Raw genomic sequence first — 23,428 nt, forward strand, 5'->3', positions numbered from 1 at the left:
ATATGAGCATAGGAAAGTCATGTCCGTTTCATTCTGTTATCTCCTATTCCCATCTCCCCTCCCTTCCTTTCATTCCCCTTTGTCTATTTCTCAAATGTTTTGTTGATATTTCAAATCTAATATTACAAAACAAGGCCTTTGGTGTACTATATACAGACGCACAGGAGGCTACAGGCTTCCAGCTGTCTGGTATATTCCATCCTCGTACCCTAGCGCCTCATCTCAATGCACAATCAGAAACCTCGGATTCATCATCAATCCGTCTTTGTTCTTGCCACCTCCTTTACATCCACTCTATTAGCAGTTCCCCTCCACATAGCTTCAAAATCCCCCCATTTTCCTCTACTCTTCAAATCCACTACCGCCACTCCACTCAGCCTTCATCATCCTCTCTCTTAGGTTCATTCACCTAAATTAGATTCAGGTCTTGCTTCTTCTCTTGCTGAGCTCATCATTCCCATTTTTAAATCCCAGACAGTGATCTTTAAAAATGTAATGGATATCACCAGTTTCCCCTAGTTAAATGTCATCCTTTGAAGTTGGGTGAAATCGTTCTACTGACCAGAAATTTGATAACAACATCCTCCGCCCTGTGGCTGCTTTCTGGCCTCACCCAATGCCCTGTTGTCTATTTCTGTTAATCTGATAGGTGGAGCTCATAACTGTGAAGCCGTGCGGACTGCTGCTTCTGCCTGGGAGCATGCTTCCCTAAATCGCTACTCTTACCGCTTATCTTCAGCAGGATCTTTCCTGACCATCCAGTGGAAATTGCCACTCCTATCCAGTGAGTCATAATGTCTCATTTTCTGCATATTATCCTAGTCTAAAATGTTCTATTTATTCATTCCTTTTCCTGTTTAATATCTGTCATCTAGCCTGGAATGTGCCTGTGATGTCCAGCTCCCCAAATAATATGTGACACATAAAATGTCCAAGAGGTACATTTTTGTGGTTTTTGTGTTCCTTGAGTTGCTTTATTTGCAGACACACACTCATTTGGATATATAGTTTGTTTCTCTTTTAGAAAAAATAGAAGGGCAGGGATAAAGTAGGATAAGGTGTGTACCTAAGCAGATGGTCCAGGAAAGCTTTCTTCTCTCTGCTAGAAGGTGGATGATTATACCCCATGACCAGGTCTTCCTTGAAGCCAGTCTGTATGACACATGACTGTAGTAGGTGGGGACCCTTTTGTAATCACTGTGTCTACAATCCCCAGCAAGGGCTCCTCCAATCACTGGTCCCTCTCACCCTGTGTCCTTCCTTCCACTCCACCTCACTGAGACTCACCTCTTTCTTGATCGGCACTGTGTACCTCTTATTTTCCTCCAACACTCTAGTATTGTCTGACTTGGAAAAGGACAAATATTGTATGGTACCACTTATGCACCTAGAATAGGAAAATTCATAAGGCAAAAAATAGATTAGGAACTTCCAGGGGTTCAGGAGGGAGGATGAAGGGTTAAGTAGTGCTTGATGCTTATAAAGCTTTTGTTTGAAGTAATGAAAAGGGTTTTGGGAATGGTCATAATAGGTGCACAACATTGTGAATGTAATTAATGCCACTGAATCTTATACTTAATTATGGTTAAAAGTGAAAAATTTTATGTTATTTTTATTTTATAGTAGTTTTTTTTTTTTTGATACCAGGGATTGAACTCAGGAACATTCCACCACTGAGCCCCATCCCCAGCCTTATTTTGTATTTTATTTAGAGACAGGGTTTCACTGAGTTGCTTAGTGCGTTGCTGTTGTTGAGTCTGGCTTTGAACTCACGATTCTCCTGCCTCAGCCTCCTGAGTTGCTGGGATTACAGGTGTGTGCCACCACGGCCGACTATTTTACCATAGTTTTAAAAATCAGTAATGTAATATACCAAGAAACAATAAATTGTATACTTTAAATGGGTGAATGATATGTGAATTATATCTCAACAAAGTAGTTTTTATTTTCAAAGAAAAAAGGAAAAACTGTTGTCTTGAATTTGTTAGTGTCTGATTCTTTTAGATAGTTGTGTGTTTCATTTTCTCTTTTTTATGGACTTAGGTTAACTGCTATAGACAAACGTTAAGTGCTTGAGAGATGTTTGTTACACTAATGAGTAAATGCTAGAAGGAGATATTTAGTTGTGTAGATTTTAAATCTTTAATTTGTCGCTGGTTGGTATTTACATGATGATTATCTTTCAGGATTTCATGTTCATTTTGCGTTAGGTTTATTTTTTCCTACTCTCACCAGAACACAAAAACAAACAGAAAACGACTTCCTGGTTTTTAAGATGGACTAGTGAAACTCTCAGACTCTTATTGTAGATGATCGCAAAGCAAACACAGGGAGAAAAGAGCAAGAGTCGGGGCTCCCGTTGGCTCCTCTCAGGCCCGATTCCTAATTATTTCCAGATCACATAACTCACACTTGGAAGGAAAGAGAGATTGCACTGAAGTGGAGGTTAAAGGGATGTGTGAGCAGCTGTTTCAGAGGCTGAGTTGGTGCCTCGGGTGAACCATGACCTTAGGTGGCCTGTGGCCTCTGCTCTCTGTCATGCGTTCGGTCCAGCAGGCTCAACCTTTCAGTTTTACCCTTATTGTTAAAGGGATGTGCTTCTCTGCTCTCTAACTCAGACGAGGACTGGTGTTTTACCTCCACTCCTCGCGTGGCTTGTTGCTAACCCATTTATTTGCTGTTTGCCTTTATATGTTGTCTATGTTCTTGAGGGCCTATCCTAAAATTCAGGAGGAATGTATCTTTACTGTGTGCATAAAGAATTTAGAGCTCCAATTAGAATGACATACAAGAGACCCCTAACTTATCCATGGGCTGGTACTTTCCAAATATGGCCTATACATATCTTGTTTAAAAATCAGAATGCAGAGGCTGGAGTTGTAGCTCAGTGGCAGGGCACTTGCCTAGCATATGTGAGGCACTGGATTTGATCCTTGGCACCACATAAAAATAAACACATAAAATAAAGGCAAGCTGTCCATCCACAACTACAAAAAAAAGGGGGGAGGAGGGAGGCCTGGCTTCTAAAAAAAATCAGAATGCATTTTTCTGTAATGACAATGTTGTAAAAGGATATTGTATTCCCAACGTAACCCCCCAAAACCAATGAAACCATGAAGTCGTTAGGTTTGGGGGACTCGAGAAGTGTCTCAAACCATATACCAGGTTGGACTGTAAGATTTGAGTCCTCAGAGTTTTATTGCCCTTCTTGACCCCACTCTAAACTCTGGAAGGTACCAGGAATTTGTCACTGCTGAAACATCTTCCTCTTCTCATTGGTTTCCTGGTGAAATTCATGTTTGACCTTTTTGGTGAGGATTTTCTCGCTTTGAAAAGAACTAACGAGACCTTCTCTCCGTGGGCTGAGAAGGAAGTAGCTTTGCAGGTCCGACTGGTGATTTCTGTTTAGGAGAATGATCGAGTTGATAGAGCTGCTGTGAGGCTCGCAAGACAAGACTCACCAAAGGGGTTGAAAAGCAGTCGAGTGTTTTAAAATTGGAAGTAAGAGGAATATAAAGTATTGAAGGGAGCTCTGGAAGCAGCTATTCATTTATTTATGAGGGAGTACACATTGTCAATAGAAAAGCTGCAGGAACCCTCACAGAATACGGTGTTGAAACCAGCATCGACTAGTTTCTAGCCTACTTCATAGAACATCTGAGCCACATTACCATTTCTATTTTAGAATGCACAACTGCCAGAGTCATTAAATCTTATTAAATCAGTCTAAGACTATTGGGAGTCGTAATTGTCAGTTTTTATGCTCCGCGTAAACTCTTACCAAACTCGAGGCTTCCATAATTGTATTTGAGGCGCTTCTTTCCCAGAGCCCACACAAATAATTACAAACACCAAGGTGTTCAGGGATTCCACTTCTTTTATGTTTGGTCTTATAGGAACAAACATATGGTTGATTTTGACCCTCCGGCAAAGTAATGAAATGAATTAATTTCTGGATGATTAGCTACATTTTATGGTGACTATATTGGCTTAATAACAAAGAAAAGCCATATGTACATGTGCTTCTGTGTGGATATAGATTAAGAAAATGGGGGAAAAGCAAATGCTTTGTTATGAGATTGGAATGCTGAATTTATGTTGTCTTCATCCTATTTCAAACAAGAGATTGTGGCTTGAACCATTCTGGTAATCAGTTTAGGTAGTAAGTGCTGTGTCTACGCATCTCACATCTCAGTTTTCCAAAGGAGAAATAAACAATAATGCTGACAGCCTTGTAATTACCCATAAGAGCCAAAGAATCTGATAGAAATGAAAATAAGTGATTGAATCAAATAGCAATCTAATTTTTCTATTTTTCATCTGACATCTGGGGAAGACTATAAGATAAATTTTCTTTCAACTTTTCTAGAATTGTCATAAAAATTGTATTGATGCTTGACAAACCTATTATTATAAACCTTCCATATTTCTGATAAGTTGACAATTTGATTATTTATTATCATTTTTCTGCTTTTTTTTGTTAAAAATCTCTTGGGTGGATGGGGAGTTGATTAAAATTTAGTTGTCTAAAAATCTTTCTTATCCCATCTTATTCTTAAGTGTTTCTATTTATCAAATGCACGCTCTATTTTTTCATTCCTTTTCCTGTATATTATTATCTTGGCATTTTATTTGTGAGATGGATACTTGAAACAAAATAACTTAGTTGACTCTAAATACCAAATCCGACTTCTGTTAATGTAGGAATTCATTTATTTGAGTTTGGTTTCCCTTCTTGATATGTATATCAAGCACTCGACCACTGGACCACAATCCCAGTCCCTCCTTTTTTAAAAAATGTCTCTAATGGTGCTAATATTTTAGTGGGAGAAATTTCTTCCTGAACAAGATGATGATGAGGTCTTTGTCTTAGGATCGACCTATTTGACTTGAGATATTTGAATGACATGTGCTAGTAATGAAAATTTTGTTTCTAATTTGTTAAATGGTCACCACATTTCTTTGCAACACATTAAATACTCTTAATACATTTTGGGGATAAAACTGTTAAATTGCTGCCTAAACTAGAGGTCCAGAGGTTTATAGGCTTTTGTTGTGGGCGGTGGGTGCCTACATCCAGGTCAAGAAAGAGAGCATGTCTAGCCCCCTGCCCATCTACCACCCCCAATCTCCATGTGATTTTTACTACTCAGTATACTCACCCACTTCTCTAGAGGTAGCCATTATTTTAAATCTTATGGTAATTTTTTTTCTTGCATGTATTTATAACTTACCAGCTACATATAAATTTTAGACAGAATCGCTGTTGCCTGCCTTGGAACTTTAATAAAAGGACTCATAACAGGATTTACCTTTTCCGTCTTGTTCCTTTTCTTGTTGTGATTGCTGTGCTGGGTATGGAGCCCAGGCCTCACCCATCCTAGGCAAGGGCTCTGCCCCCTAGCTACATCCCTCGTCCCATTTCGCTTCTTTCAGTCAATGTTTTATTTGCAAGTTTTATCCCTGTATGACATGTAACTATGGCCCATTAAATGTGATTACTGTATAGTGTTCTGTTGCATAACTTTACTGCAAGTTGTTCATGCTTTTGTAGGTGAACATTGGTGTTTAGAGTTTTGTGCTGTTATGATACCTACTGCCGGGAATATTCTTGCACCCACCTCCAAGCACACATTTCTTTAGTGAAGTAACCCCAAAAGAAATGGAGTAACCCCCTAAACTCTTGCCACAATTAGGCCTCTTATCAACAAAATTTTTACAAAGAATGTCAGCAGGATTTCTGCAGAGAGCTTAGTATGGTTTGGAGCTTCCTTTTTATTGTAAATGGCTTTTACCTTAACCTGGCCGGTTTCTCTTTCTTGTAAAAGCTAGGTCTACAGTCAAGCTTGGTGCTATGCAAAAATATTATCTCTGTTTATTTTTTTTAATTTCTTGATAAAAACTCCTGAAAACCTCTGTCTAGCCTAAGACTATGGATCAACATTACCTCCATGTAACCACCGAGTGTTACATAAATCTCCCCCCACTGGGTATAAATAGAAATAAATTTCCAGACCTGGGGTCCAGAGACTTTTAGGCATTAGCTCCTCTGGACTGCTGCCACTTGAATACACCTGCTTCCTGAGCATTCCTCCGTGCTCACCCTCATTTGTCCTGAGTCACTAGGAGTGAAATTGGTGGGTGCTGCAGTTTGGATATGGCTTGATTGTACCCCTCACAGTTTCACATGCAGGAGCCTTGGTCCCCAGTGTGACAGTGTTGAGGAGGTGGGACCTTAAGATGTGGGGCTTGTGGAAGGTGGTTAGGTAACAGGGAGCCATGAAAGGGATCAATGCTGGCTGAATGGAGAGAGTGGGTTTTAACATGTGGGAGAGCATGTGGTGTAAAGAGAGTTCACTGCGTGTGCCTGTGCCCTTCAGCATGTGGCTGTTTCCCATTCTGTTTTTCCTCCATGTCCTGACACAGCCAGGGGTCCCTCACTATAGTCTGAACAGATGAGGCTGCCCGATGGTGAACCCTCAGCCTCCAAAACTGTACGCTAAGGAAACTGCTTTTCATTGTAAGTACCCAGCTTTGAGAATTCTGTTGAAGCAGCAACAACAAAATGTGTTGTCAGTGAGTCATAAGGTGTTTGAATCTAAAGATTTAACAGGAAAAGTCAAATCCTCCCCGCCAAAGTTTCACTACATGATGAAATGTTTGGAATAGGATTAATAGTTCATACTTCTGTATTTTTGCACTTATGTTTGTCAATAAATATTTTAATTTAACTTTTTGTATCCAGAACTTGTATCAAGGTTTTATTAGAATCATGAAATGAAGTAGACAGCTTTTCTTTTTCTCATTTATTGAATGACTTGTGTAATAGAGAATGTATATGCCATTAGCATTTGGTAAAATTACCTGTAAAACTACCGGGTCATGATGTAATACGGCAATGAAAAGATTTGGTGCCTACATACATTTAAATATTAACACCAAAAAAACCCCCCCCAAATAATCCAATCAATAAATGGGACAAGGAACCGAATAGATGCTTCTCAGAAGATGATATACAATCAATCAACAAATATGAAAAAATGTTCAATATTTCTAGTAATTAGAGAAATGCAAATCAATACTACTCTAAGATTTCATCTTACTCCAGTCAGAATGGCAGCTATTAAAAATACAGACGACAATAAATGTTGGCGAGACTGTGGGGAGAAAGGCACACTCATACATTGCTGGTGGGACTGCAAATTGGTGCAACCAATCTGGAAAGCAGTATGGAGATTCCTTGAAAAACTGGGAATGGAACCACCATTTGACCCAGGTATCCCACTCCTCAGTTTATACCCAAAGGACTTAAAAACAGCATGCTACAGGGACACAGCCACATCAATGTTTATAGCAGTACAAATCACAATAGCTAAACTGCAGAACCAACCTAGATGCCCTTCAGCAGATGAATGGATAAAGAAAATGTGGCCTCTATATACAATGGAATATTACTCAGTATTAAAAGAGAGTAAAATTATGGCATTTGCAGGTAAATAGATGGAGGTAGAGAATATCATGCTAAGTGAAATAAGCCAGTCTCAAAAAAACGAGGGCCGAATGTTTTCTCTGATAAGTGTGTGCTAATCCATATGGAGGGGCATGGGATAAGTGGAGGAACTTTGGATGGGACAAAGGGGAGTCGGGGGAGAAGGGTAGGAAAGACAGTGGAATGAGATGGACATCATTACCCTAGGTACGTGTATGATTGCACGAATGGTTTGACTCTACTTTGTGTACAACCAGAGGTCTGAAAAATTGTGCTGTATTTGTGTAATATGAATTGAATTTCATTCTGCTGTCATATATAACAAATTAGAATAAATAAAATAAAATAAATAAGAATAGCTATTTTTCTAGAAATGATTTTGATTACATATTTTACTAGATTTTGTTTAGAACTTAAAAAATGGATTCAGTAAGATAATTTACACGACAAAGTTTCCTTTTAAATTTAAGACATATGATTCCTTGTTTTTTAAGAACGGTGTTAAGAATTGTGTATTCATCATACATCATCTAAAACATTTCCACACTCCTTGAAAGAAACCTGGACCTGTTAGCTGTCACTCCTCATTCTCCCAAACCCTCAGGCCTAGGCAACCATTAATGTACTTTTTATTTCTTTATATTTGCCTGCTCTGGACTGCTTTAGCTGCTTTTTGTTGCGATGACCGAAAGACACGACCAGAACAATTCTAGGGAGGAAAAGTGTACCTGGGGCTCCCAGCTTCGGGGGTCTCAGTCCATAGATGGCCAGCTCCATTGCTCTGGGCTGTAGGTGAGACCGAACATCATGGTGGAGGAGTGTGGTGGAGGAAACAACTCGGGACATGGTACCAGGCAGCAGAGAGAGAGCTCTTCTCACCAGGGACAGAACATAAACCCCAAAGGCACACCCCCAGGGACCCACCTCCTCCAGTCACACCCTATCTGCCTACATCACCACTCAGTTAATCCCGATCTGTGACTAACACACTGATTAGGTCAATACTCTCATAACCCAATCATTTGGCCTCTTAACTTTCTTGCATTGTCTCACACATAGCTCTTTTCACTTTCTTGATAGACTCTCTTGAAGCAAAAATGTTATCTATTTATTTACTTTTCATTACCAGGGATTGAACTCGGGGGCACTGAACCACACACCCCTGCCCTATTTTGTATTTTACTTAGAGACAGGGTCTCCTTGAGTTGCTTAGTGCCTCGCTGCTGCTGAGGCCGGCTTTGAACTTGCAATCCTCCTGCCTCAGCCTCTGGAGCTGCTGGGATTGCAGGAGTGCACAACTATGCTTGGCCAAAAATGTTAATTTTAATGGCATGCAATTTATCTATTTTTTTTCTTTTTCTGATGTCATGTTTTAAAAACCATTGCCTAAACCATGTCTTGCAGATTGACTCTTATGTTTACTTCAGTGAATTTTATAGTTTTATCTGTTATATTTAGATCTATAAAACATTTTAAATTATTTTTCAAATATGAAATAGAAGTCCAAATTCATTCTTTTTTTTTTGCATGTAGATATCCACTTGAACCAGCATCACTAGTTGAAAAAATTATTTCTCCCTTGGATTTTCTTGGCAACTTTGTTAAAAAAAATCCACTGGCTGTTAACATGAAGGTTTATCTCTGAACTCACCATTTCATTGCACTTATGTGTACATGTGCCTTAAGCCATGGTTACCCAACCTTGATTATTGCAGTTTTGTTGTAAGGTTTGATGTTGCAAAGTATAAATCCTTTGAATTTGTTCTTCATTTTTTAGGATTGTTTGGCTATTCTGGGTCACTTGAATTCCCACGTGGATTTTAGAGTCAGCTTGTCATTATATATTTTTTAAAAGTGGAACTTTCTTGATTGTAAGTCTTTTGTAGGAGAAAGACATGTGCTGTCAGGATGTCAGAAACCATTTGTGACACCTCTCTGTACCTTCACCCTTCACTCAACCCTGAGAGCTGACAGTACAATTGGAACATGGCCCAGGTCCTGAGGAGGCTGTCTGTGTTAAGAGCACGGGACCTGGGCTGAACCTGGCTCTGACATTCACTGGTAATTATTATACACCTCTCAACAATGTCCATTTCCTAATCCATAAAGGGCCAATAAAATATCTCCTAGCTTCATGTTGTGGCAACGATGTCCCATAACAAGTAACCACAAAGCCCCAATGACAAAGTATAATAAGCGTTTATTTCTTACACTTCTGTGGCCGGTGGGGGCCAGCTACTTAGCTTCTTATGCCAACAGAGTGCACTCACAGAGACGGTGAGGGTGACTGGTGGTTGGCAGGTTCTGTGTTCATTGCACTCCATTGTCCCCTAGCAATGGCACAGGCTAAGCCAGAAGTGTCAGTCATGGCAATTTATCTGGGTGAAAAATAGATTTGTAAACTGGGAAACGCAGGTTCAGTTAGAAACCAATCGAATGCTCCACCGAGGGGAAGCAGTCAGAGCTTTTTATAATAGGAAGAGGGGAAGGGAGTGTGTGCAGCTTCCCGTTCTTGGTGGACATGAGTAAAATGGACCGAGAGGCACAAATCAGGGTAGTTACAGATTTTACAAATTCATTGAAAACTGCTCCCTCTGAAATTCCTCTTGGTCCAAGAGGACCTGTCAGGAGTTTCAAGGCTCACGAGGGATTTTTTGGTCTCTCTGAAATCATGATGATTTTTATTTTATTGGAGGCCACCTGATAAAGTATAAGATATCTGATAAAGGGCACAGATGAGAGAGGGCTGAAGCAGTTGGTGCCGTTTTTGCAATGCCATCATTAATCTCCCAACAGGAATATTCTACTTCCTTCCTACGTGTGAAACATACTCACCTTGCCCTCGACACCCCAAAGTGCTAACCAATCAAGGCATGAGGCTCAAAAGTTGAGACTGTGTAGTCTACACCAGGTCCAGATAGCCTTCTCTTGATGGCGAGACCCATCAGCTAAAAGCAAATATTTCTATATGCTTTGTCTCAACGTATAGTGAGAAGAAGAAGCATAGCTCCAATGAACACCCATTTAGGAATAGGAATGAGAAGCATGGAAGAAATCCTAAAATAGGACTGGAAAGGGTGGCCAGGTCGCCCTGTCTTGGGAGAGGGGGTACGTTCTTCTCTTTTAGGCTCCAGTTCTGTTCCCTGGGGTCTCACTGTGGGCTCTGCCTTCTCCTTCCTTTTCTATCACAGTTCTCAGCCAAATATAAAGAGAGTTGGAAAATGGGCCCTTTGAACAATTCTTTCACTCTGCTACCTAACTATGAAAACCAGTGGCCCACAGGCATCTTCATGCCGTGTGCATTTTTAGTTTGGGCTGAAACCTGGATAGCTGTCTCAAAACTTTTGTGGATTTGCAATGTTATCCGAATTTATTCCTTCCTCATATGTCAAAACCTGCTTCTACAATTCTTTTTTGAGAAGCCTCTCTCTCTAGGCATAATCTCCGCTTCTTTGGGCATGTTGGGCTGCTGCAGGGCAATGCCGTTAGGATTTCTAGAAGCCTTTTCATTCCACTTGGAGCATCTAATAGGCATTGACTCAATTCTTTCTGAGGTCTCAAACCCCGGGCTTAAGTCTACATCTTGCTTTGGATTTTATCTGAGGCCATGTTCTACTCACACTACTCTTGGATTTGACCTTTTCACCTAGGCTGGGAATACATGTTTTTTTGGCTGGAGAAATTGGAGGTAAGAAACTATTTTTCAAACAGCACATCTCCAGTTCTTTCTAACCCATCTGAATTCCTGCAAACAAGGTCAGTTCTTGTTAAAATTCATACCATGCTTTCAGTCCTGAGTGAAACCCAGCTAGTACAGTATCATTGAAGCTTTCCATGTTTTGTCCAGCAGTCTCCTTTCCCAACTTCGAAGGTTCAGCAGGTAACTCTTGTCTTTTGAGTTATCTATGGTGATGTTTTCACTAAATGCTTTCTCAGCACGTTTGTAGCCTTCGCCTGACAACTACGACAAAAATCACCCCCCTTACTACACACGTGCGCGCACAACACACACACACACACACATGCACACACACACACACACTCACACTCATACTCATTCCCCCATGGTTGGGCTTTGCCTCTACTACCAATTTCTGTACCAATTAGCTATTGCTGAATAATAATTATGCCAATTTTCATTGGCTCAAACACAAATCATTGATTTTTCTAGCTCACAGTCATGAAGATAGTTTTTTTTCCCTAATTTTGCCTGAGCTCAAATCATCTCAGATGGTCTTGTTTGTGCATCCGTTAGTCTCCCAGGCATCCTGCTCTCCGTGGCCTCGACTGGGGTGGCCAACAGCCAAAGCCCACTCCACACATGTCCCCACCTGGTCAGCCAAGGCATATGTTTCTCATGCCAACAGCCTAAGCGCACAGGTAGAAACTGGAAAATGCTTTTACAATCCCCTGTTTGTGTTGTGTCTCCTGACGTCTTGTTGGCTAAAGCACACCATAGCCACACAGAGCATCAAGGAAATACTTATTGTTATTAAACACTGGAAATACTTATTGTTATTAAAAACTCTAGTCACACAATAAAGATCATGGGTGTGGGGTGGGGTTAAGTTTGGATTCAACAGTGCAACCATTTCTCCATAATGGATATCTGGATATCAGCATATACACCAACACACACATATACACATAGATCTCGACACAGGTATGCAGATAGATAAGCATCCACATATGGTCTGGCCCCTCTGTAGAATGCACAGCAGCGGACATTCTTTGATCTCAGCCCTGAAATCTTGGCCTGAGTTAATATAAAAGTTTTGTTGTTATCATCTTGTAACATTTATGGTAGCTAGATTGTAACAACTACAACAACGACAATGAATATTTATCAGGTTTGAACTGAAACTGAATTAAAAGTCCTTTACATCTGTCATTTTTTGTGACAACTTCATGATGATCCTGAATGGTGAGTTGCATACTTCCCTCTCTGAACCAGGATCCAGCCAGGATAGCAGGTAAACCTTGAATGGGATACAAGATAAAGCTTTAATATTGAATTAGTCTGGATTTTTTAATAATTGAAAAATCAGAATTATTATAATAACTGGGAATGATCAAAATAGCTGTGGGATCCTCTTACGGCTTTTTACAGGGCTAGATACAAGAGAACTGGCTTGGGACACAGGGAAAGGTCGTGCAAAGTGAATTTGCTTCAAGTCGGGCCCGGTGGCTTAGCTGGCAATCCCAGCAGCTCAGGGGGCTGGGGCGGGAGGATCACAAATTCAAGGGCAACCTCAGCAATTTAGCAAGGCCCTGAGTAACTTAGCAAGACCCTGTCTCAAAACAAAACGTAAAAAAGAACTGGGGTATGAAAGAACTGGGGGTATGGCTTGATCCCTGCATGTTCAAATCCACCCTGCTGCCAAAAAAAAAAAAAAAAAAAAAGATAAAAAGTGAATCTTCTTTCAATAAATTAGGTATGGGTACAAATAATTTTTCAGAAACAGCATCTGGGTAAGCAGAATTCAGGTAATAAAGAATAATATTATTTACATGTTTAATATAATTTTCTTTCAAGCATTACCTTTGCTTTCAGTTTCCAACTGAGGAAAGCACGGCATCTCCTGTCTATTTCCACCAACGTTGCCTTCTCAACAGTTTTTTGCAGCCACAATGTTACATTCAAAATCACACAACCTGTGTCCACAGGCTTTGCAGTTCATCCTAAAATTGAAAAGGATAAGAATGCGGCTCCCTCTGTGCCGCTAAGCCATCGTTTTCTTAGAAAATCCATCAACTGTAATAAACGTGGAGTTAGAGGGTGTGTCTGACCCAAATAAGAAAGGTTCTGGGTTTGTAGCCATTTTCGTGGGTGGCTATTCTCATGATGAAAGGTTTGTCCTCGGGGAAACTCACACGTGTGTCCATCACCCGGGGATGGATAAAACTGGGTAGTCAGGATGCTGTCCCGGCCAGCTCTATACCAACTGGCCCCTCTAGCCCACAACTTGAGTGAATTTGTTTGTGGGGCCTCTTGTGTGCCCCTGATCCATTATTCTACTCAAGTTGAAACCACCCATTTTAACGATCGCTTTGATAAACCTTGTTCGTACTCGGGAGTGTCTTCTGAAGGAGCACACAGCATCCGTCTTTAAAATCTGTTTTGTTTTATTTTTTATTTTACTGTGCGTCAGTCAGCTTTTCATTGCAGGGACCAAAATTCCTGAGAAGAGCAACCTGAGTAGCACAAGTTTATTTAGGGCTCCTGGTTTCAGAGGTTCAGTCTAGGGTGGGTGGACTCCGTTGTGCTGGGCCTGAGGTGAGGTGGAAAGACGTCAGGGCAGAAGAGCCTGGTGGAGGAAAGCTAAAGGGAGCGAGGGGAGACCAGGAGACAAGATCTAATCCCAAGGCACACCCTGAGTGAGTGCCTCCAAGTCATGCCCAGCTGCCTACAGTCACCACCCATTGATCTTCCAAATTATTAATCCATCAGCTAAATCAATCCACTGATTAGGTCTCTCATAATCTAATCACTTCACCTCCCGCTTTCACAAAGGAGCTTTTGGGGGACACTTCATATCCAAACCATACTGTACTATATTTAACCTTTCGATGAACTGTGTGCACCCTACTTTTCAACATCACTGACATCCTTGACCTGATCATTCTATTTTGCTTTCTAGCTACATCATACAATCTTTATTGGCTTTGAAACCACTGATCTATCATTTACAAGATACGTTAACTGGGTAACAGAAGTTAGCACTGAGGAACTAAGTCATCTCAAGGTCATGTTCTTCCTTTGATGTGCCCTCGGTGAGTGTTACCACATTCCCAACCATTCTCCACCTGCCGTCAGAATAAGCTTTTGGAAAACCAAATATGATCTTGTCTTTGTTTAAAACTTAACGATGTTTTTCTGTGGTCTTTATGTACCAGTCGAAAATCCTCAGGATGTTACTCCAGGTCTTCCATGATCTCTACTTGGTTATTTTCAATCTCCTTCGACTGTTGCCCTAGCTGCACTTTGAGATTCTCATTAGCGTTATCCCCTGCCACACCAGCTGAGAGTTATCTCATACTTTTTGTATCCTAAGGTTTCCCTTTGGAATGGCTGCAAGACTAATGCTCTTTCTTGAAGACATCTCCCATCTTCATTCCTTCCCCGTCTCTGTTCTTACACTTTTCTCACTGTCGTGAAAGGAGACAATTGTGCCTACCATCAGGAGTTTGACGAGAGTAACCCATAAAACACTGACAAACAATAGGGGTTAATTTGTCTTACAAAACGGTAAGTCCATATTGATCAATCCAGAGTTGATTCAGTGGCTCCATGATGTCAGGGTGGAGCTTCTTCCTCTTCATTATTTGACTCATGGGTGCAAGATGGCTGCAGCAGTTCCAAGCACAAAGCAAACAAAAAGCTCTTCTTTTTCCCATTGTTCTCCTTTTATCAGGCAGGAAAATATGTCTCTGAGATGAAATGGGAGACTCTTTTATGTGTCATTGGTCAGAGCTGTCCCAACTGCTAAGCAGGCTGGGACAGTTTGGATTTGGTGTATCTGACTAAAGAAGGCTGTCTCTGCTGGTAAGGAGTAAAGCAAACAGAAAGGCAGTAGGGAAGTGTTGGACTCAGTATCTCCATGTTTGTGCTTTGTAAACACTGAGGTGCTATGAATTCCTTCTTTGCACTTGTTGAGGAAAGTATTCTGAAAATAAGAGATAAGGTTCCCAAATCTATTCAATAGTATTTTGTGCTGTGTAATACGGTAGCTATTATGCAATACAACTTAAAATTATATCAGATTAATTAAAACTAAATTAAATTAAAAATTCAGTGTCTTGTTATAATAGTCAAGTTTCAAGTGTTCATTAGACACATGTGGAAAACACAGATAAAAGATTTTTCATTATTGCAAAAAGTTCTGCTACATATCATTGCTTTAGAGCTTAGAGAAAATTTCTGAGAGCTGATACAGAAGGAAACTTTGAGAATGTCTTGTGCAATGGTAGTTCTCAGCAAATATTAGCTAAGTTGAAAGAAATTAGGAAAATTGTATGAAAAGGGTTTATTGCATTTAGGTCTACTGCTCTTTGTTTTTCTTGGTTATGAGAAACTCTATTCCAGTAAATCCCCTTTAAAAATCATAACATCTATCATGTGACATATTTTGTATCTTTTTTTTCCCCTACTTTGTCATGAGTAGACAAGATTTTTAAAGGGCAATGCTCTTAAAAAGTTGAAGTGCAGAAGTAATTTGTCAAATAGTGATGACTTGCAATGCAAGCAAAGTTACTGTTATATGTGTGTGTGTTAATTACTCAGATCTTTTAATGTATTCCATTACTGTGAATAAATTCAACTCATTAATTATATTGCCAGCAGTTATCCTTATTAATATATAAATATAAAAAAGAGAAAAACTTAGTTACAATGTAACAATAAACTCAACAATTCCACACATGTATTTTATGCTATTTTGAAGATAACATCTATCCAGGATCCAACCCTAACCCTTATCAAAGGGTAATTAATATGCATATTTTGTGCTTTCCTCATTTACTTGAGTGTGTTACTTAAATATTTTTCTTAGTCTTAAATAATTACATTGATGTTAATTAATATTAGCTATATTAATTAATAATATTATATATCATTTAGATAATTAAATAATATTCACAGGTAGTACTGAGATATTCTTTTGCTTACGTGTCACCCAAATTCCCACAAAGGTGAGAGCTTATGCAACAACATTGAATCTGATAGTACAGTATGCAACCAGGAACTTGGTGCAGCGTTTGCTTAATTTCACTGTGAATTTTTAGGTTTCACTTTGTTTTCCCCTATAGGGATAGATGCAGTGATTTTCAACAGAATCAAGTAATTACCACCGTGGAGATACGGTTCTGTTCTATCACAAGACGATTGTTTTGTGTACTTATGATCCCATCACTCCTCCTACCATCTCCTTCCCCCTCCCTAACCCTGGCAACTCCTGATTTATGCTCTCTACAAGTTTGTCATTTATTTTAGAATATTACAGAAATAAAATCAGAGCATGTAACTTCTGGTGTTGGCTTTTTCTCGCTCAACCCATCGTCCCCAAGATCCATTTGTTCTTGCAGGTTGTTTCTTTTTATTGTTGAGGTTTTGTCTTTCTAACAATTCACTCATTTTTATGACATTTAACTTGTTTATGATTTTAGGATTTTACAAATAAAGCTGCTGTGGCTCAGGCCTGGAATGCAAGGTTCAGGGCTCCAGCAGATGAAAGAAAATTCGAAGCAGGATTGGGATGGTAGACAGCCCCTATGCAGCCCACAACTCCAGCTTCAGCCCCAACTCAGTTCCACATTTAGTCCCATGAGCCATTTCCATAGGGGATATATATATATACACATATAAAATCTCCTGTATTTGCTTAACTCTTTACAATGATCATGCTGTAGAGAAGAATGTTATAAAGTTTATTTCCCTATATAGTTTTAATAGAATCAGACATATTCTTTCATAAAAATCTCTAAAATGTGATTGAATGGAACATTATACACCTCTGTTGTCCTACAATAAACGGCTCCTACTCCTGCTGTATCACCGTACACAAGTTATTCGTCGTGTCCCCCCCCCGCCCCCCCTGGTTATTTTGCTGCAGCCGGACTGCGGCATTATACAGTCACTAAAATGATCATTATAAAACCATAAATTCCTTTCACTTAAAATGGAAAAAAAATCAAAATTATGAATCCATTGTAGTTGCAACAATGCAAAAATGTTTATGCACATAAAATACTAGAGGATAAAATACATGAAAATAGATAGTAGTTTTTATTTTTATTTTTTAGTTGTAGATGAACACATACCTTTTTTTTTTTTATGGTGCTGGGGATCAAACCCAGTGCCTCATGTATGCTAGCAAGTTCTCTACCACTGAGCTACAATTCCAGCCCTAGATAGTCTTTTTTTTTTTTTTTTAAGAGAGAGAGAGAGAATTTTTTAATATTTATTTTTTAGTTTTTGGTGGACACAACATCTTTATTTTATTTTTTTTATGTGGTGCTGAGGATCAAACCCAGCACCCCGCGCATGCCAGGAGAGCACGCTACCACTTGAGCCAGATCCCCAGCCCCCAAATAGTAATTTTTAAGGTAGGATTTGGGGATATGCAGGCCAGATAAAGAAGGCACGTTGCTAACAAATTACATAAGTGGGTGCAAGCTCACAAGCAAATGTTGAATACGTATGCTGAATCAGGGTGTCCATGACCTTGACTACATTCTAAAAACATAGCCTGCCGGAAGCCTTGGTGAGGGAGACTAACTAGAGCTGTTTTGGATCTGCCCTAAAATTTCTCATGAGGATTTTGGGGAATGTAAGTTTTCAGTTTTTAGGAATAGATGCCAAGGTGTGTGATTATTGGATAGTATGTTAAGGGTGTATTTAATTTCGTAAGAAGCTACCAAATTATTTTCCAGGATTGTTGTACCACTTTGCATTTACTACCAGGAAGTATGGTAGATCCAGTTTCTCCACATCACTGCCAGCATTTTTGTTTTCTCTCTTTATTTCAGTGGTTCTAATAGATGCATAGAATATTTAAGCACTGTTTTTGTTATGGCTTGAATTCATGTCAAAATTCATGGGCTGAGATGTGGCTCAGTGGTAGAGTGCTTGCCTAGCATGCATGCGGCACTGGGTTTAACCCTTAGCACCATATAAAAATTAAAAAAATATTTAAAAAATTAATTTCTATGGTGGTAGTCTTAAGAAGTGGGGTCTTTGGAACAAGCACTTAAGTCATGAAGTGTCTATCCTCATTAATAAATTATAGTGCCTTATGAAATGGCTGGTGGATTGGCCTCAGCCCTATTTTGTCCTTCTATTATGTCAAAATATAATGCACCAACTTGGAAGCAGACACTCAGCCTTCACCAGACATTGAATCTGCTGGAGCCTTAATCTTGGACTTCTAAGTCTCTAGAACTGCAAGAAATATTTTCTATTATTTATACATTAAACAGTTTGTGGCATTCTGTACCAAGACAGCCTTCACTTGCAATTCCCTAATGGCTATATGTTGAACTTTTATTTTTCATGAGATCATTTTTAATTTCTGCATCTTAGTGAAATGTTTCCTTATGTCTTTTGCACAGTTATAATTTAATTTTAAAATTAATGTGTAGACTTTATATATTATAGTACAAGTTCTTTTTCAGATATGTGGTTTGCATCTATTTTTTTTGCCTTTTCATTTTCTTAACAAGATCTTTTGCAAAACAAAAGATTGGGATTTTATTGAAAATTAATTCAATTTTTTAAAAATTGTGATTTTTGTACCATGTCTAAGAACTCTTTTACCAAGGTCTATATCCCTAAGATTTCTCTCTTGTGATATTAGATAAGTTTTATAATTTGAAAATTTGCATTTAAGTCTATGATCCACTTTGAATTAATTTTATGTAAGATGTAAGATACACATTAAGGTTCATTTTGGTCTTTGTGACTGAGCAATTTCTCTGGCATGACTTGTTGAAATGACTGTCCCCCCTCTACTGAATTGCATTAATACATTTGTCAAAAGTCAGTTTTCCATATTTACATGAGAATACTTCTGGATTCTGTGCAATTGATATATAAGTCTATTTCCTCATCCAGCACCACCAAACTTGATTATTATTGCTTTCAGTAATTCTTGAAGATAATAATTCCTCTCAACTTTATTTTTTTAAAATTGACTTAGCTATTCTAGTTTCTTTATCTTTCCATATAAAATTTTAAAAGAATTTTATCTACATTTATAGAAAATCTTGCTTAGATTCTGTAGAAATTGCACTGAACCTGTAAATTAATTTGTAAAGAACTATTATTCCTTTGTGTGTGTGTTTGTTTGTGTGTGTGTGTGTGTGTTGCTAGGGATTGAACCTGAGGCTTCTAGATTAGTGCTTTAATCACAGAGCTACCTTTTAAGTTCTGGCATTTCTGCTACATTAATTTTTCCAATCCATGAACATGGTATGTCTCACCTATTTTTAGCCAATAAGTTTCAATATGCATGTATGTTTGTTAGATATGCAGTTAAAGTATTTTTAAAATAATAAGTAGTATTTTATTTTAAATTTATGTTTCCACATGTTCATTGCTAATATATAATACAAGTGATTTTTATGGTAATCTCATACCCTTAGATCTTGCTGAACTCATTTTTTAGTTCTATCAACTTTTGCAGATTTATTGGTCTTTTCTATATTGACTATTATGTCATCTGTGTAATGGGCTAGTTTTATTTCCTCCTTTCCTATCTGTGTGCATTTTATTTTCTTGCCTTATTTTCAGTACTATGGTGAGTAAGAGTGGTGAGAGTAGACATAACTTGTCTGATTTTTGCATCAAAATAATGCTGAGTTAAAATGAACTGGAAAATTTTATTTCCTCTTCTCTTTTCTGGAGACAGTATAGAATTAGTGTTAATTCTTTAAACATTTGGCAGAATTCTTCAATGGAGACACATGGGCCTGGGAATTTCTGTCTTAGTGGTTTTAAGTTACAAATTTAATTTTATTAATCATTACAAGGCTATCAACATTATTTTGTATTGAGGAAATTGTGCTAGTTTGTGGTTCTCAAATAATTGGTTTATTTGTTCCTGTTGTGGAATTTATATGAATAGAACTTTTCATATTATTCTCTTCTTATCCTTTTGTTCTCTGCAGTGTCTGATATTGGCAATCTGTGTTTTCTCTCTTTCTCTCCCTTTGTCCATCTTGCTAGAGGTTTTATGAATTTTTAGCCTTTTCTAAGTTCAGCTGTTTGACATCTTTATCGTATGTATGCATGTATGTATATATGTATGTATTTATGGTACTGAGGATTAAACCCAGGGTTGTTCTACCCCTGAGCTTCAATCCCAGTTTTATTGATTGATTGATTGATTGATTTTGAGCTGATCTAAGTTGCCAAGGCCAGCTTTGAACTTGTGATTCTCCTGCCTCAGGTTCCCAAGATGTTGGGATTACAGGTATGCATCCATTCTGTTGTTGTGTGGTAATATAATTTAATTCTCTCTTCTTTATCATTTTCTTTCTTATAATTGCTTTGTGTTAGTTTTTTTTTTCTAGGTTTTAAAGATGGGAGCTTAAGTTACTGATTTTTTTATTTTTCTTTTTTTTTTCTAATGGATATTATTAGTGTATATAATTTCCTCTCAAAACCACTTTAACTGCATTCTACAAATTTTGTTACATTTCTTTCCATTTTTATTTTGCTCAATATAGTTTTTATTTCCCTTGAGATTTTCTCTTTGACTCGAGTTATTTAGAAGATTGCTATTTAGTTTCTAGGTGTTTGAAGCTTTTCCTACAATCTTTACTCAGTTTTAATTTGATTTCATCATGGTCCAGAAACATTGTATCACAATTTTAACTATTTTAAATTTGTTGAGGTTTGTTTTATGATCCAGGATGTGTGCTTTCTTATAATGAATTTAATAAGCATTCGAAAAAAGCGCTTATTTTGCTGTTGTTGGGTGTTGTATCCTGTAAATTTCAGGTAGATGCTGTTGCTTGCTGGTTTTGTTGAGATCCTCTATCCTCTTGATTTTCTGTATTGTTGTTCTATTGATGTTGAGAGAGAGGTATTGAAGTCTCTAAGTATCATTCTGGTTTTTACCACTTCTCCTTTCAGTTATTTCAGATTTTGCTTTATATTTGGTATCGAGGATTGAACATAGGGATGCTTAACCACTGAGCCACATCCACCCCTCTTTTTAAATTTTGAGACAGCGTCTGGCTAAGTTGCTTTGCGCCTCCCTAATTTGCTGAGAGTGGTTGGTCTTGAACTTGTAACCTTCCTATCTCAGCCTCCTGAGTCGCTGGGATTATAGGCGTGTGCCACCACATTTAGCTTTAATCTTCCTTTGAAGCAGGTTTCCTCAGACATTGCTCTGACAGGGGAAGTGGGGCACCAATTCTTCACTGCCAGATGGGTGGAAGTCCAGGTTTCTACTTGGCCTTCATTGACGCTCCCCACATGAGGAGGGCACCCCATTACTTGTGGGGTGGGTGGGGTTTCAGGAGTCCCACTATGCCTTGCTGTGTGCACCTTGGCTGATTGAGCTGGGGTGACTCACTGTTTCTCGTATGGTCTCAGCCAGCACATGCTGCAGGGGCCTCATTCCCACTGGTCAGTGGTGAAAGTCCTACCTCGCCACCTAACCATCTCTGCAGCAGTATGGCAGAGTGTGGGGTTCTCAGTGCTCTTTCTGTGTGATTTCCATTGATACCGAGAGAGGGAGCCCACTATCACCTAGCAGGGCTGAAAGTCCTGTCTCATAACTCAGACTTTCCTGGTGCCACTGTCCTGGGAAGTGAGCAGCATATCCTTGTGGGCAGTTGTGGGGAAATCTAGGTTCTCCACTTTGTCTTTGCTGAGGGCTGGGGCAGTGAGGTTTTGGGGGACATGGGCTTGAGTCATGCTGTTATGGGCTACACATTGTCAGTCTTCCTAAACGTTCCCTTTACATCCTTTGGATAGACAGGGAAGTCTTGGGGGCACTTTTGTTTGTCTTCATTGAATTTTCTGGATTGTTGGCTTTTCTAGCGTCCAATTCAGAATAAATGATGATGAAAGAAAGCTCAATGCACTCGCCACCGTGTTTTTCCCAGGGTCTCACTGTCCCTGGCTGGCTTGACTTTTCTGTTCCACCTTTCAGAATATTTTTATTTCTGTCTTGTACATAATGTCATTAGAGGAAGAATTAGGAAAATGAGAGCCTGCCTCATCTTGTAAGGGAATTAATTAATTTTTTGTAGATTGGGAATTGAACCCAGGGCCTCACACATGCTAGGCAAGTGCTCTTCCACGGAGCTATATCCCCAGCCCTACCCCATCTTTCTGGAAACAGACATCTTTAAATGCCTTACCCACATCTTCCCACTTTGCCTAGAGGTCTCCCTCAGTGTGTATTAGACAGGCCAACAATAGCCTCTGTAGTGATCAAACTCTCCATGTCCAGAGACGTGGCATCACACACAGTTCTTTTTCACGTGTGCTACTGTTCCACATGTGAGTGCTCCTGATGGACATGTGGCTTCTTCCAAGGGGCAGTTTGAGAATCCTGGCTGATAAGGGAGGATTATTATCATAGTAATAATCGGCTTTTCTTTAGGTCTTTGTCTTTTTGTGTTTACAGCCCTGCCCTAGGGGATATCACCCATAACTGTGGCTTCCAACACCTTGCTGTCATCCCCAGGTCACTTCCATACTGACATCCCCCTGTGGGGCAGGGGGAATAGGTGGCACCACTGGCCGACTCTCCATAACTTGAGACCAGATGTTGGTGGAACACACATCTCTGTCCAGCTTCCTCCTCTGTCCTCTGGCTTCTCTTGTATGCTTATGATCTTGTCTGAGATTATCCCCTAAATAAATGATTTTCATAAGAATCCCCACCTCAAAGCTCTGGGCTCTGCTTCTAAGGAATCCAAGGTCATCTATACACACAGATCCTCAGATTTCTATCTGCAGCCTGCACCTCCCCACTGAACGTGCTCATCCCCATTTCTACTGGAATTCATTTAAGCTTGCCACAACCAAGATTAAAGTCCTGATCATTTTTGCTTGACTAATGCTGTTCTCCCTGGAACTCTTCACCTCTCTACATAAAAAACTTATTACTTCATTTGCTTTGTCTGAAAGCCTTGATGTCATCATTGACTCTTCTCTTTCTCTCTACCTCCCTTATCTGTAGTTTCACTTTCTGGGATTTTAGTTGCCTGCACCCAACCATGGCCTGAAAATATTAAATAAAAAATTCTGGAAATAAACAATTTGTAAGTTTTAAATTGCATGCCATTCTGAGTAGCATGATGAAACCTTATGTCATTCTGTTCTGCCCCACCTGGGACATGAATCATCCCTTTGTCCAATGTATCCATGTTGTATATGCCACCCACCTGTTAGTCACTTAGTAGTCATCTTGGTTATCA

The 23,428-nt window shown here is 39.2% G+C and overlaps 1 long non-coding RNA gene across 1 annotated transcript in view; it reads left to right on the forward strand.

The window, feature by feature from the left end:
• The first annotated feature begins 654 nt into the window (after window positions 1-654).
• The window catches only part of LOC144369581 (uncharacterized), a 29,673-nt gene continuing 6,899 nt past the window's right edge, over window positions 655-23,428 (forward strand). The window contains exon 1 of the long non-coding RNA XR_013429367.1: window positions 655-784. This is a non-coding gene — a long non-coding RNA (uncharacterized LOC144369581). The remainder of the gene's footprint in view (window positions 785-23,428) is intronic.

The sequence above is a fragment of the Ictidomys tridecemlineatus genome, chromosome 12, assembly GCF_052094955.1.
Source record: "Ictidomys tridecemlineatus isolate mIctTri1 chromosome 12, mIctTri1.hap1, whole genome shotgun sequence".
Lineage (NCBI taxonomy): Eukaryota > Metazoa > Chordata > Mammalia > Rodentia > Sciuridae > Ictidomys > Ictidomys tridecemlineatus.